Raw genomic sequence first — 10,556 nt, 5'->3', positions numbered from 1 at the left:
CCGATTCTGGAGTGCAGCGGCACGGCGAAGCCGAAGATTCCAGTAGCAGCAGCGGCGTTGGGGCTCGGGGAATCGACGGAGGCGGCGGAAATCTCGAAGGCAGCCGACGACGCAGAAATAGGCAACCGTGAGCAGGCCTCTGCTTTGCTAGAGATGAAGGGACGACTGAATCGGGACCGGAATGACTCGGAGGAGGCGGCCGAGACCAGAACGCGGCGACGATTTCCAGAAGTCTAGGGCACGATTTTGGGCTCTGGCGGAGGAGAGAGCGAGACGACGCTGCCAACCATTCGCCGGTTGCTCAGTGACAGCGGCGGGCGCTCGCGGATCTCCAGAAATGCCGCGGCGGCGGCGAGTTTGCTTTGCCGGAGTTGAGCCAGAGGGCCGAAAGAGAGGGAGAGAACAGGAGAACAAGGGGGCGGCAGCGGCGCCTCGCCGTTGCCAACAGAGGGAGATGGAGAAGCAGCTAGCGGTCGTGTCACCGCCGGAGGGAACGATGGAGGTGGTGACGTCGTGCTGGCCGGATTTGGTGGGCTGAGAACGAGAGAGAGAAGAGAGGGAGGGGGTCGACGGATTGAGAGAAAGAGAGAGACGAGTTGGGTGAATAAGAGGGTTGGGCCATTTCCTTGGGCTTTAGTTTAATGGGCCTTTGTTATTTATTTAATTTGGGCTTTTCCCTTTTAATTGTAATTGGGCCGAAAATTGGGCTTTGATTTATTTTACTTTGGGCCGAATTATATAACTCTCTGGGCCGATTCTTTTATTTAAAACCCAACTGCATTTTTGTATGAATTGGGCTCCTGTTTTGTTTAATTTTGGGCTCCTATAGTAATTGTTTTTGGGCCGAATTATTTTAAAAAGATGGGCTTTAATTATTCTATAAGAATTGGGCTGAGATATTATTATTAATAGACTTCTATTTCCAAATTCCATATGTATATTGTTGGGCCGGTTATTGTTTCATTTGGGCCGATTTTAATAGAGTAGAATGGGTTGAACGATTATTTCAGTTGGACCTTATTTATTTAATTGCAGTTGGGCCTTGCATACTTGATTTAAACTTAGCCCAACTGTTAATTATTTATTTATTGGGCCAAGATTTATTTAATTACTTGAGCCGATGAATATTTTCAATTGGGCCTCTCATGTTAATTATTCAAGCCCATTTTTACTTAATTAATTATTAGGCTGCCTTATGTTGAGCCTTTTAATTATTTAATCTTATAACATTACTTATTCCTATTTATTAAGCCGATTAATTATGAGGTTATAAAGCGAATAAGCTGAAGTATTTATTTATTTTCTTTTGACTACGAGGAGCGGGGTTTATTTAATTGACGGATTAGAACACCCCGAAGAGAACGGATTAATTTTTGTTAATTATCCGGCTTCATGAGACGAGACTTAGCTTTTGTTTAAATCCGATAATCTGGATTAACAATAGAGAATTCCCTGATTATTATCTCAGAATAATAGTTCATGCATACGAGATTCATGCATAGTTAAATTGCGCATTCTCATTTAATTGAGAATTTTTCCTCGATTTAAAGTCTTACGTTATTTTCTCGGATTAAAGGTCGAGAGCAAGAATAAGAGCTCGTCAAGGAGTCATTAATCTGTAGTAAAGCTTTGCTAACAGGTGGGCATTACTTTCATATATATCAAATGAGTTTAATGTTACAATTTAATAAGTTATTCAGTTACAAAATCTTTAAACTGAAAATTATTTCAACTGTTGTCTTGCCATAAATGTTTAAATTTTGGTATGATATCTATCTGATGTGTTATGTAATCGAATTCGGGTCCTGAGCAGTTGATAGCTATCCTGCCAGGGCTAGTGTACACCAGTGACCGTGAGTCATCTAGCGGGTTGGCCGGTCAAGTGTTCGTGAGAGGTGGCCACCTCTCCGGCACAAAGTTTCAGATATGATAGATTACAAGAGAACTTAGTCTGCAGACGAACTTTAAGAATCACAAATGAATTTAGTAAGCTTGGGCCTTTAGCGAAAAACTCCCTTGCTGTACTGTTTATGATGGCATGACAATTTACAACTTTACGAAGTATGTTATATTTCATAGTAGGCATATGTGCCCACTGAGTACCTTTGTACTCAGCCCTGCATGTATTTCTAAATGTGCAGGTTGAGCAGTAGCCGATGGTGATGAAGTGACGAGCAGGAATTTCTTTTGTCTCGACAGTATATATATATTTTGAAAAACTCTTGGGTACATGTCTTCATACATGTAATCAGAAACCTTATTACTTCCGCTGTGTACTCAAAGAAGTCTTATGTTATTTTGGCTAAGTTGGAAATATTCGAACTTACTAGTTCAATCGAATCATTACAACTAAACCTTCGTTATATATATTAGATGTTTCCTTCGTTATTAATGAAAAATACGATCCTTCTCTATTTATTTATTTCCCTTTTCTACTCCCGCTTCTTATCTCCCTCCCTTAGTCATGGTTTCCCGGTATAATTATCCTTAATTAAGTCCGGTCGTGACAGAGTGGTATCAGAGCAGTTCCTTTGCTCTGAACCCTAGAGTTAGCCCATTTTTCTAGTATGATCACTAGTATATATGAGTCAGTCAACCAAAGCTCATCATTTCATCACATCGTCATGCTCAGCAAGAAAGAAGGTGGTAATGATTTTAAAACGTTGAAAAGTTCACGTTTCATGCGAATGTACCGATGCTTACATGCCAGTTTTATGCTTTTTGATGGATTAGATATCTCAATGAACTTAGATGCGTTGAGAATGCATGATCACTGTTACGAGAAGAACAGTAGAAACTAGAAACTCAGTTATATCTCACTATAGCTATAGTGAGGAGCCCTGAAAGAAAAAAAAAAAATCAATTATCACTTCAAGAGACGCGAGAATTTAATGAGATGAGATGAAAAGAAGAGTGTCACACATGAGTCGGTGACATGGGCATAGTCCTTGTTCGGGCTGTTCACAAGTGGCAGAATACCGAACCAACTATTGCCTTATCCGATAAGAACTTACTTGAGACATTGCTCATAGCGATAAGTGTGACTTATGTAATTAGCTAGCAGTTGTGTAATGAGCTAAGCCTCATTTTAAACCCCTCAATTATCACCAGTTATGGCGTGAAGAGAACCTTCATGATTTATGATTGAACTTCAGAATTAGACTCACATAGAGTCATAAAGCTTTGTGTAAAGATGTTATAGTGTTGCAATTAGAACTGTCACCTTACAACTTCAGATATTCGGAACTTTTTACTACAGTTACCAATTACATTACACACGAGCATGATTTAGAACCCCTATTGATTATGATTGCCTACTACGAACCGGAAAGATGAGATGTGACGTGGGTAACTAGAAGTTACCGACCATTATAATTGACCAGAGAAATCTACACAAGTGCGTAAGACGATAAGAGTTCCCGAAGATGGTTTGGAGTTTAACAAGAGCTAGAAGTATCGACAACGGTTCGATGCTAAAGTCAATATATTGAGATTCTAATGAGACCCTGAGAGTATACTCAAGTTAAGTATACATACATTAGATGATCAGGGACATTTCCCCGGTTAGAACGTCTCGAGTGAAACATCCAGTTTAGTAATCAGAATGAAAGCAATAACTAAAGTCGTTCCATGATTTAGTATTGTGTGTGCTGACACATACCTTGCAAAGATGCTCAGAGATGCAAAATCCATTTCCTGTAAAGGCGTGAGAGAGTGCTTCGAATTACATAAATGCATTACAAGCATTATGAGAATGAACGCTAGATACAAGAAGTACGATATTAAGATAGTTCAAAGGATGAATATTGAATAAGGTCGAATGCGTTTAAATGGTCTTGTTTCGTGTAAAGAAGATTTTAAGAAAGTGTTGATTTTAGGAAGAAGACCCCAAGCTTGGGAAGCTTCAGCGTATTTTCAATGATAAATTTTAGATGTGAAAAAAAAAAAAAAAAAGTAGAGATCTGAGACCAGAAGTACCTTTTGCAGCCCAATAAACAAAGAGTTACCAAGTTCGGAAAAGTAATTCCGTGTGACTGAGAAATAATTATGTTGGACCTGGCCAGTCCACATGACCAAAATCTCAGTAGTCGTCATATATGGGTCTCTAAACCTATATATTTAAACTTTCATCTGAAAAGCCAAGCGGGTTCAAATTATTAGGTCATTTCGTTTCGACCTTTTAGTCAATTCATTTCTACCCTAAGGTCATTCCTTTTCAATTGTTTGACAAAATTGTTGAAACACTTTGCCAAATTGTCTTTTGTGATTTAAATCATTGTGGTTTATTAGTTGTTAGTAGATTTTCGGTGACCTAAAGACAAACAAGTATTCACCAGATTAAATCCATCTAGCACGTATGCCTCGACCGAAGGGTCAAGCACGTGATCCAACTAGACCATCTCTTATGGATTTAGTAGAACGTTATTTGTGTTTTTCAGAAATGTTGATTGTTCTGATGCTTTTTATGCCCTTATGCTGGCTTAGTTGTTTGACTAGTACTAGTACTGAAACGCTGGTTCACAGGGCGTAATGTGACTAAGTTCTTTTGTGATAACTGCTAGACAACCAGTCCACCACGTGTAGTACTTGGATAGATGAGTAGATCTATATCCAAATGTTAATGAAATAGTCTTTATTGATGTAAATTTCCTATGTCTATTCAGCAACCTATTTGGTGTTTTGCGGCAAGTCACTTCTGCCACGTGTTACTTATATACTTGCATGAGAAAGAGTCCGAACAAGATTTGAAAATCAAGAAACAATTTACAGAAGTGATGATATGCATCTGTATGTTTTATAATGCGTTAATGACTATATGTCAACTCATCAGTATGCCACCAAATGAGGGTGTCCGAGAGGAGGGAAAAAAAAAAAAAAAAAAAAAAAAAAAAAATTCCCCGAGATAATGGAAAAAGCCCAGTACCGGGGCCAGAACAAGCCCCACTAGCCATACAACAAAAATGTAGAATAGAATAACTATTTCTACGAGAAAATCCACTTGTCTTCGATAAGATAGGAGATCCTACGAAGGCTGAGAAGCTAGTGAGCGCATCTTCAATTTCTTACGCAGGAACGTCTCGCGTATCCTTTCAACTGACTTATGGTGGGAAGCAAGGAAGAAGACAATGACACCTGAGCAGTTAGGGAATTTAACGTGGGAATAGTTTAAGACTGGAATATATGACAAGTATACACCCAAAAGCTATTGCAAAAAGAAAAGAAATGGAATTTTACAATCCGAAGCAGGGAAGAACAAAAATTACTCCATCCGACATGATGTTCTGCGATACATCAAGATATGCGCTAGAGCAAGCAGACACATATGAAAAGATGGTTAAAAGAATTCTGTGTCGGACTGAGGCACGAGATTAGAATGGCTTTGGCAAGCTATGGTGGATCGTCTTACGTGGAATCGCTTAGCAAAGCGTTAGGCATTGAGGCAACAATACTGGGAGAGAGACCAGCAACTGCGCCTACGTCTGCACCTCCACAAACTCGGGCTCAAAACTTTTGAGAAAGAAAAAAAAGAATGGGATATAGTAACCCTGGCCAAGCTAAGGAAAGGGCCATGGCAGGGGCAGACGTCACAGCAACGTAGCTATGACACCTCAAAACAGATGGGGGATAACAAGTATGTGACTCCACCCTGCCCAAAGTGGAACAAGAACCATAGGAAACTCTCCAGGACTGGTAATGAAGGTTGTTGCATAGTAACTGGAATGAACATTATACAAATCGTTACCCGAATAAGCAACAAAGGGTGGGTCTCAGGCTAAACTCGCCTGTTCAGAATCTGCATTTGAGCAACCCAAGCTTTGCCCAACCATACCAAGAGCAGTAACCACACCAGCGATAGCAACAACAACAATAATAGCACATGTGTGCTTGAATTTAGAGCTAAGCATAAAAATTATTCAAGTTGGAGTGAACAACTCGTATGTTATACCGATGGGAGACGTGGACATAATTCTAGGAATGAACTGGCTGGCTGAGAATTACGCCACCATCCTATGTAATGAAAGACGGATATCATTCCGATCTCCAGGAAGGAAACCGTCACATTTCCACGGAATTAGTATGGGGAGAAGAAAGATGATCATCTCCGCCCTACAAGCAACGAAAATGATGAAGAAGGGACACCCAGCCTACCTCGTGTATTTACACGGAGAACTTGGAGCTGAGAAGGGCATAGAAGATGTAGCAATTGTACGGGAATTTTCAGATGTATTTCCAGAGATTCTGTCAGGGCCACCACCGGACAGACCAATTGAGTTTACCATTGATTTGGAGCCCGGGGCAGCTCCCACTTCAAAGGCACCGTACCGGATGGCTCCTAAAGAGTTGGAAGAACTCAAGATACAACTGCAAGAACTTTTGGAACTTGGATTCATTAGGCCAAGTGTATCACCTTGGGGTGCACCCGTACTTTTCGTGAAGAAAATGGATGGCACATTGCGAATGTGCATAGACTATAGAGAACTGAACAAAGTGACACTTAAGAACAAATATCCTTTACCAAGGATAGATGACCTTTTCGACCAGCTCAAGGGAGCAAGCGTGTTCTCGAAGATTGATTTGCGGTCTGGTTATCACCAGCTAAAGATTCGACCAGAAGATGTACCTAAGACGGCGTTTCGAACTAGGTATGACCACTACGAATTTGTAGTTGTGCCATTCGGGCTAACCAACGCGCCAGCCGTGTTCATGGACCTCATGAATCGGGTGTTCCATCCGTACTTAGACAAATTTGTTTTGGTATTCATAGATGACATCCTGATCTACTCGAAAAAAAAGAGAAAGACCATGAGGAACATTTGAAAATTATCCTAGAAACGTTGAGGACGAAGCGCCTTTATGCCAAATTCAGCAAGTGCGAGTTTTGGCTCAGCGAAGTCACGTTTTTAGGACATATTGTGTCATCAGAAGGGATTAAAGTGGACCCTGAGAAAGTGCAAGCGATGCGCGAATGGAAATCGCCTACTAACCCTAATGAGATAAGAAGTTTCTTGGAACTAGCAAGTTGCTATCAGAGATTCATAGAAGGATTTTCCAAAATAGCAAGACCAATGACCCTATTACTCAGGAAGGGAATTAAATTTCTTTGGACAAGAGTATGTGAAAAAAAAAAAAAAAAAAAAAAAAAATTCAAGAAGCTCAAGGAGAAGTTAACCATAGCTGTTCCAGTAGCTAACAAAGAATATATGATTTATACAGACGTGTCCAAGGAGAGTACTTAGTTGCATGTTAACGCAAGAAGGAAGAGTGGCAACATACGCATCACGATGGCATTAACCACATGAATTGAACTAGCCAACTCATAAACTAGAATTAACTGCAGTAAAGACCATAAAAGTTTGAAATACTTTTTCGAGATATTTTTTTTAGCAAGAAGACCTTAACATGAGACAGTAAAGATGGCTCGAACTAGCGCAGGACCGCGACTGTAGTATTAACTACCACCCAGGCAAAGCTAACAAGGTAGACGACTCCTTGAGTCGTAAGACTCAACTTAAGTTGGGATCTCCCCTCACTCAGGAAGAGGAACCCATGAAAGATTTTAGTAGAATGAATTTAGAAGTGGTTCAACCACTAGAATCTGTAGAAGGGATTATTGCCACGATGGTAATAACACCCAACTTTATAGGAAAGCTGATAATGCGAAAAAAAAAAAAAAAAATGGGAATGAGACCTTGGAGAAAATACGTTTAACAATAAGATCAGGAGACGTATCATGAGACGTGGATAATGCGTTGATGTTGATCAAAGATTGTGTGTGTTCACACGATGAACAATTCAGAGATGAGATAATGAGCGAAGCTCATGACACGCCATATACTGGCCACCCAGGAAGTATAAAATGTACAAAGACTTGAAAGAAGAATTCCGATGGAAAGATATAGCTACACTTGTTGAGAGATGCCTAGCATGCCAACGAGTGAAGGCTTTGTACCATAGACCATATGAAAATTTCAACCATTGGAGATTTCATAATGGAAGTTAGAGCACTTTGCAACAGATGTCGTGACTAGTTTACGAAGTCGAAAAGAGGGAGTGCTGCCATCTGGGTAATAATGGAGCGACTTGCGAAATGAGCTCGTTTTATATTAATATCGATCACATACGGATCAGACAAGTTAGGCCAATTATATGTTTGAGAAATTGTGCGTTCCACGGTATGCTCGTGTCAATCACTTTGGACTGAGATTCGAAGTTTACATCCAGATTATGTATGAACTTGTAGAAGAAATTAGGCACAAGGTTAAATTTCAGTACCACCTTTTGCCCACAAACATATAGATGGTTCAGAGAATAATTCAGACTCTCGAAGATACGTTAAAAGTAGTACAAGGCAAAGGTGAAAGTGATGAACAGTGATGTCATCGATTGAGTTTACCTACAATAATAGTTATCAGGCAACAATCAATATGGCGCCTTATGAGGTAATGCATGGAAGAAAATATAGATCACCACTCTACTGAGATAAAGTAGGTGAAAGGAGAATTTTAGGACCAGAGATGATTGAGATAATCTGACAGAAATCAAGATGAGAGAGTACCCAGAACCTTTTTGCAATGATATGCAAATTTCGGGACGAAATTTTTGTTAAGAGGGGTAGTATGTAGTAGCCCGCTATTTTATTTTATGATTAAGAGTAATAAATGCAATATTTATTTTTACATATTTCAGTTGATTTAATCCAGTGTTTAATATTCAGTTAATTCAGCTCAGAGTTCTGAATTAGATGCCATTACCTGAGATGACCACGATTGAATTATTGAGTAGTCAATGATTTATTTCAAAATGATAATTGACTTAGCGAAGTCGAGTTATTATTTTATTTATAACCGAAATATTATTTCTATCTATTACTTTACTCAATCATGGTTTTAATCCCGACTAATAGAGCGAGTTAAATTAGATATTTAATTCGCAGAGGCTTTATAAAGATTAGTAGAATCCGAAAAAAAAAAAATTAGATTTATAGATCCTCAATTGATACAAAAACTACTATGGGATTCTATTTGTCACCTCAAGACTTTCCAACACTTACAATCATAGTCCTCTTTCCTACTCTATTGCATACTACACGCATGCTCTCCAACAAATACCATCAACAATCATTTCCACACTACTATTTACTATCTAGTGCAAAAAGAAAAAAAGGGAAAGGAGTGCTACTTTGTCAAAAAGAAGGAAAAGAGAAAGTAAGAAACTTTATCAAAAGAAGGAAAAGAAAAATAGGAAGATGAAATGTGTGTGCAAAAGGGTTGCTACAACAGCAACATTTCCCCTCTGCAGCCTTAATTCACGCAAGGTCCATCAGCCACCTTACGCCTCCACCCATTTAATGTTCAGCCAACAAAACTAAGCATTCATTTCCTTAGACACCAATGCTACAGCCACCCTACCTCTGTACCATCCCCGTAGAGTGCTCAAATATATCAGCCAACATCCATCCTTAGTTCACCAGAATTCGAAGAAAGAAAGAGAGGAGGAGACTTCAATTGCTGCATCCAAAACTCCAAGCAAATCCCCACTGAACTAAAGGAAAACGCATCAGCTAATCAAGCACGAAATACACAAGGTATTCACACCATCTCAGTTTTTTTTTTTCAAATCCAGTGCATGCATCATACCATCAATCCCATGTTTGAATAAGATACAGAGTATACAGATGAGTGTATGCATAAAGGGACTTAGCAATCACAGGAAGTTAGTTTATATACATGTTCTTCATGAGGCAAATGCATTAAGAGCTCTTATCAAACAGATGCAATCACATGACTAGTATTGATCTCTCGCATTTAGTAATATAGGAGCCAAGAGAGTTGAGCTATGAATTGCCAAAAACTAGAAGTTCTTCTTCACAACAGAGTATTACTGGACTTAGCATTTAGGAGGGAAGAGAGAGGCTTACTCAAGGTATTTTGCTGTACCTGATTTTCATTGAAGGGGGACGGATGCCGGTTGATGTCGACGCTAACCGCGAGGAAAAAGGAGGGGGCTGACTGCCCTGCTCCGCGGGACTTCAGGAAGAGGGCGCTGTTCTACCGCTTGTCGAAGGCTCGGAGAGATGGGAGAGTACCCCTCACCGGAGCCGTACAGTGCCCATGACTTCTTCCGGAGCCGAGGTGAACCCCGGGTTCAACCCCAAGGAAGAAGAGGCGGAGATCGCCGGACTCGTGCGCAGCAGCGGCAAATCTCGCCGATTCTGGAGTGCAGCGGCACGGCGAAGCCGAAGATTCCAGTAGCAGCAGCGGCGTTGGGGCTCGGGGAATCGACGGAGGCGGCGGAAATCTCGAAGGCAGCCGACGACGCAGAAATAGGCAACCGTGAGCAGGCCTCTGCTTTGCTAGAGATGAAGGGACGACTGAATCGGGACCGGAATGACTCGGAGGAGGCGGCCGAGACCAGAACGCGGCGACGATTTCCAGAAGTCTAGGGCACGATTTTGGGCTCTGGCGGAGGAGAGAGCGAGACGACGCTGCCAACCATTCGCCGGTTGCTCAGTGACAGCGGCGGGCGCTCGCGGATCTCCAGAAATGCCGCGGCGG

At 40.8% G+C, this 10,556-nt stretch overlaps 1 long non-coding RNA gene across 1 annotated transcript; it reads right to left on the bottom strand.

The window, feature by feature from the left end:
• Positions 1-8,994: 8,994 nt before the first annotated feature.
• LOC131015498 (uncharacterized) lies at positions 8,995-10,077 on the bottom strand. Its single transcript, XR_009098558.1, has 2 exons — positions 9,939-10,077; positions 8,995-9,538 (listed from the first exon to the last, which is right to left on the bottom strand). It is a non-coding gene; the product is annotated as an uncharacterized LOC131015498 (long non-coding RNA).
• Positions 10,078-10,556: the final 479 nt, after the last annotated feature.

The sequence above is a fragment of the Salvia miltiorrhiza genome, chromosome 3 (assembly GCF_028751815.1).
Source record: "Salvia miltiorrhiza cultivar Shanhuang (shh) chromosome 3, IMPLAD_Smil_shh, whole genome shotgun sequence".
Classification (NCBI taxonomy): domain Eukaryota; kingdom Viridiplantae; phylum Streptophyta; class Magnoliopsida; order Lamiales; family Lamiaceae; genus Salvia; species Salvia miltiorrhiza.
Note: the sequence above shows the minus strand (reverse complement) of the source record. Positions and strands in the feature narration are given on the sequence as shown.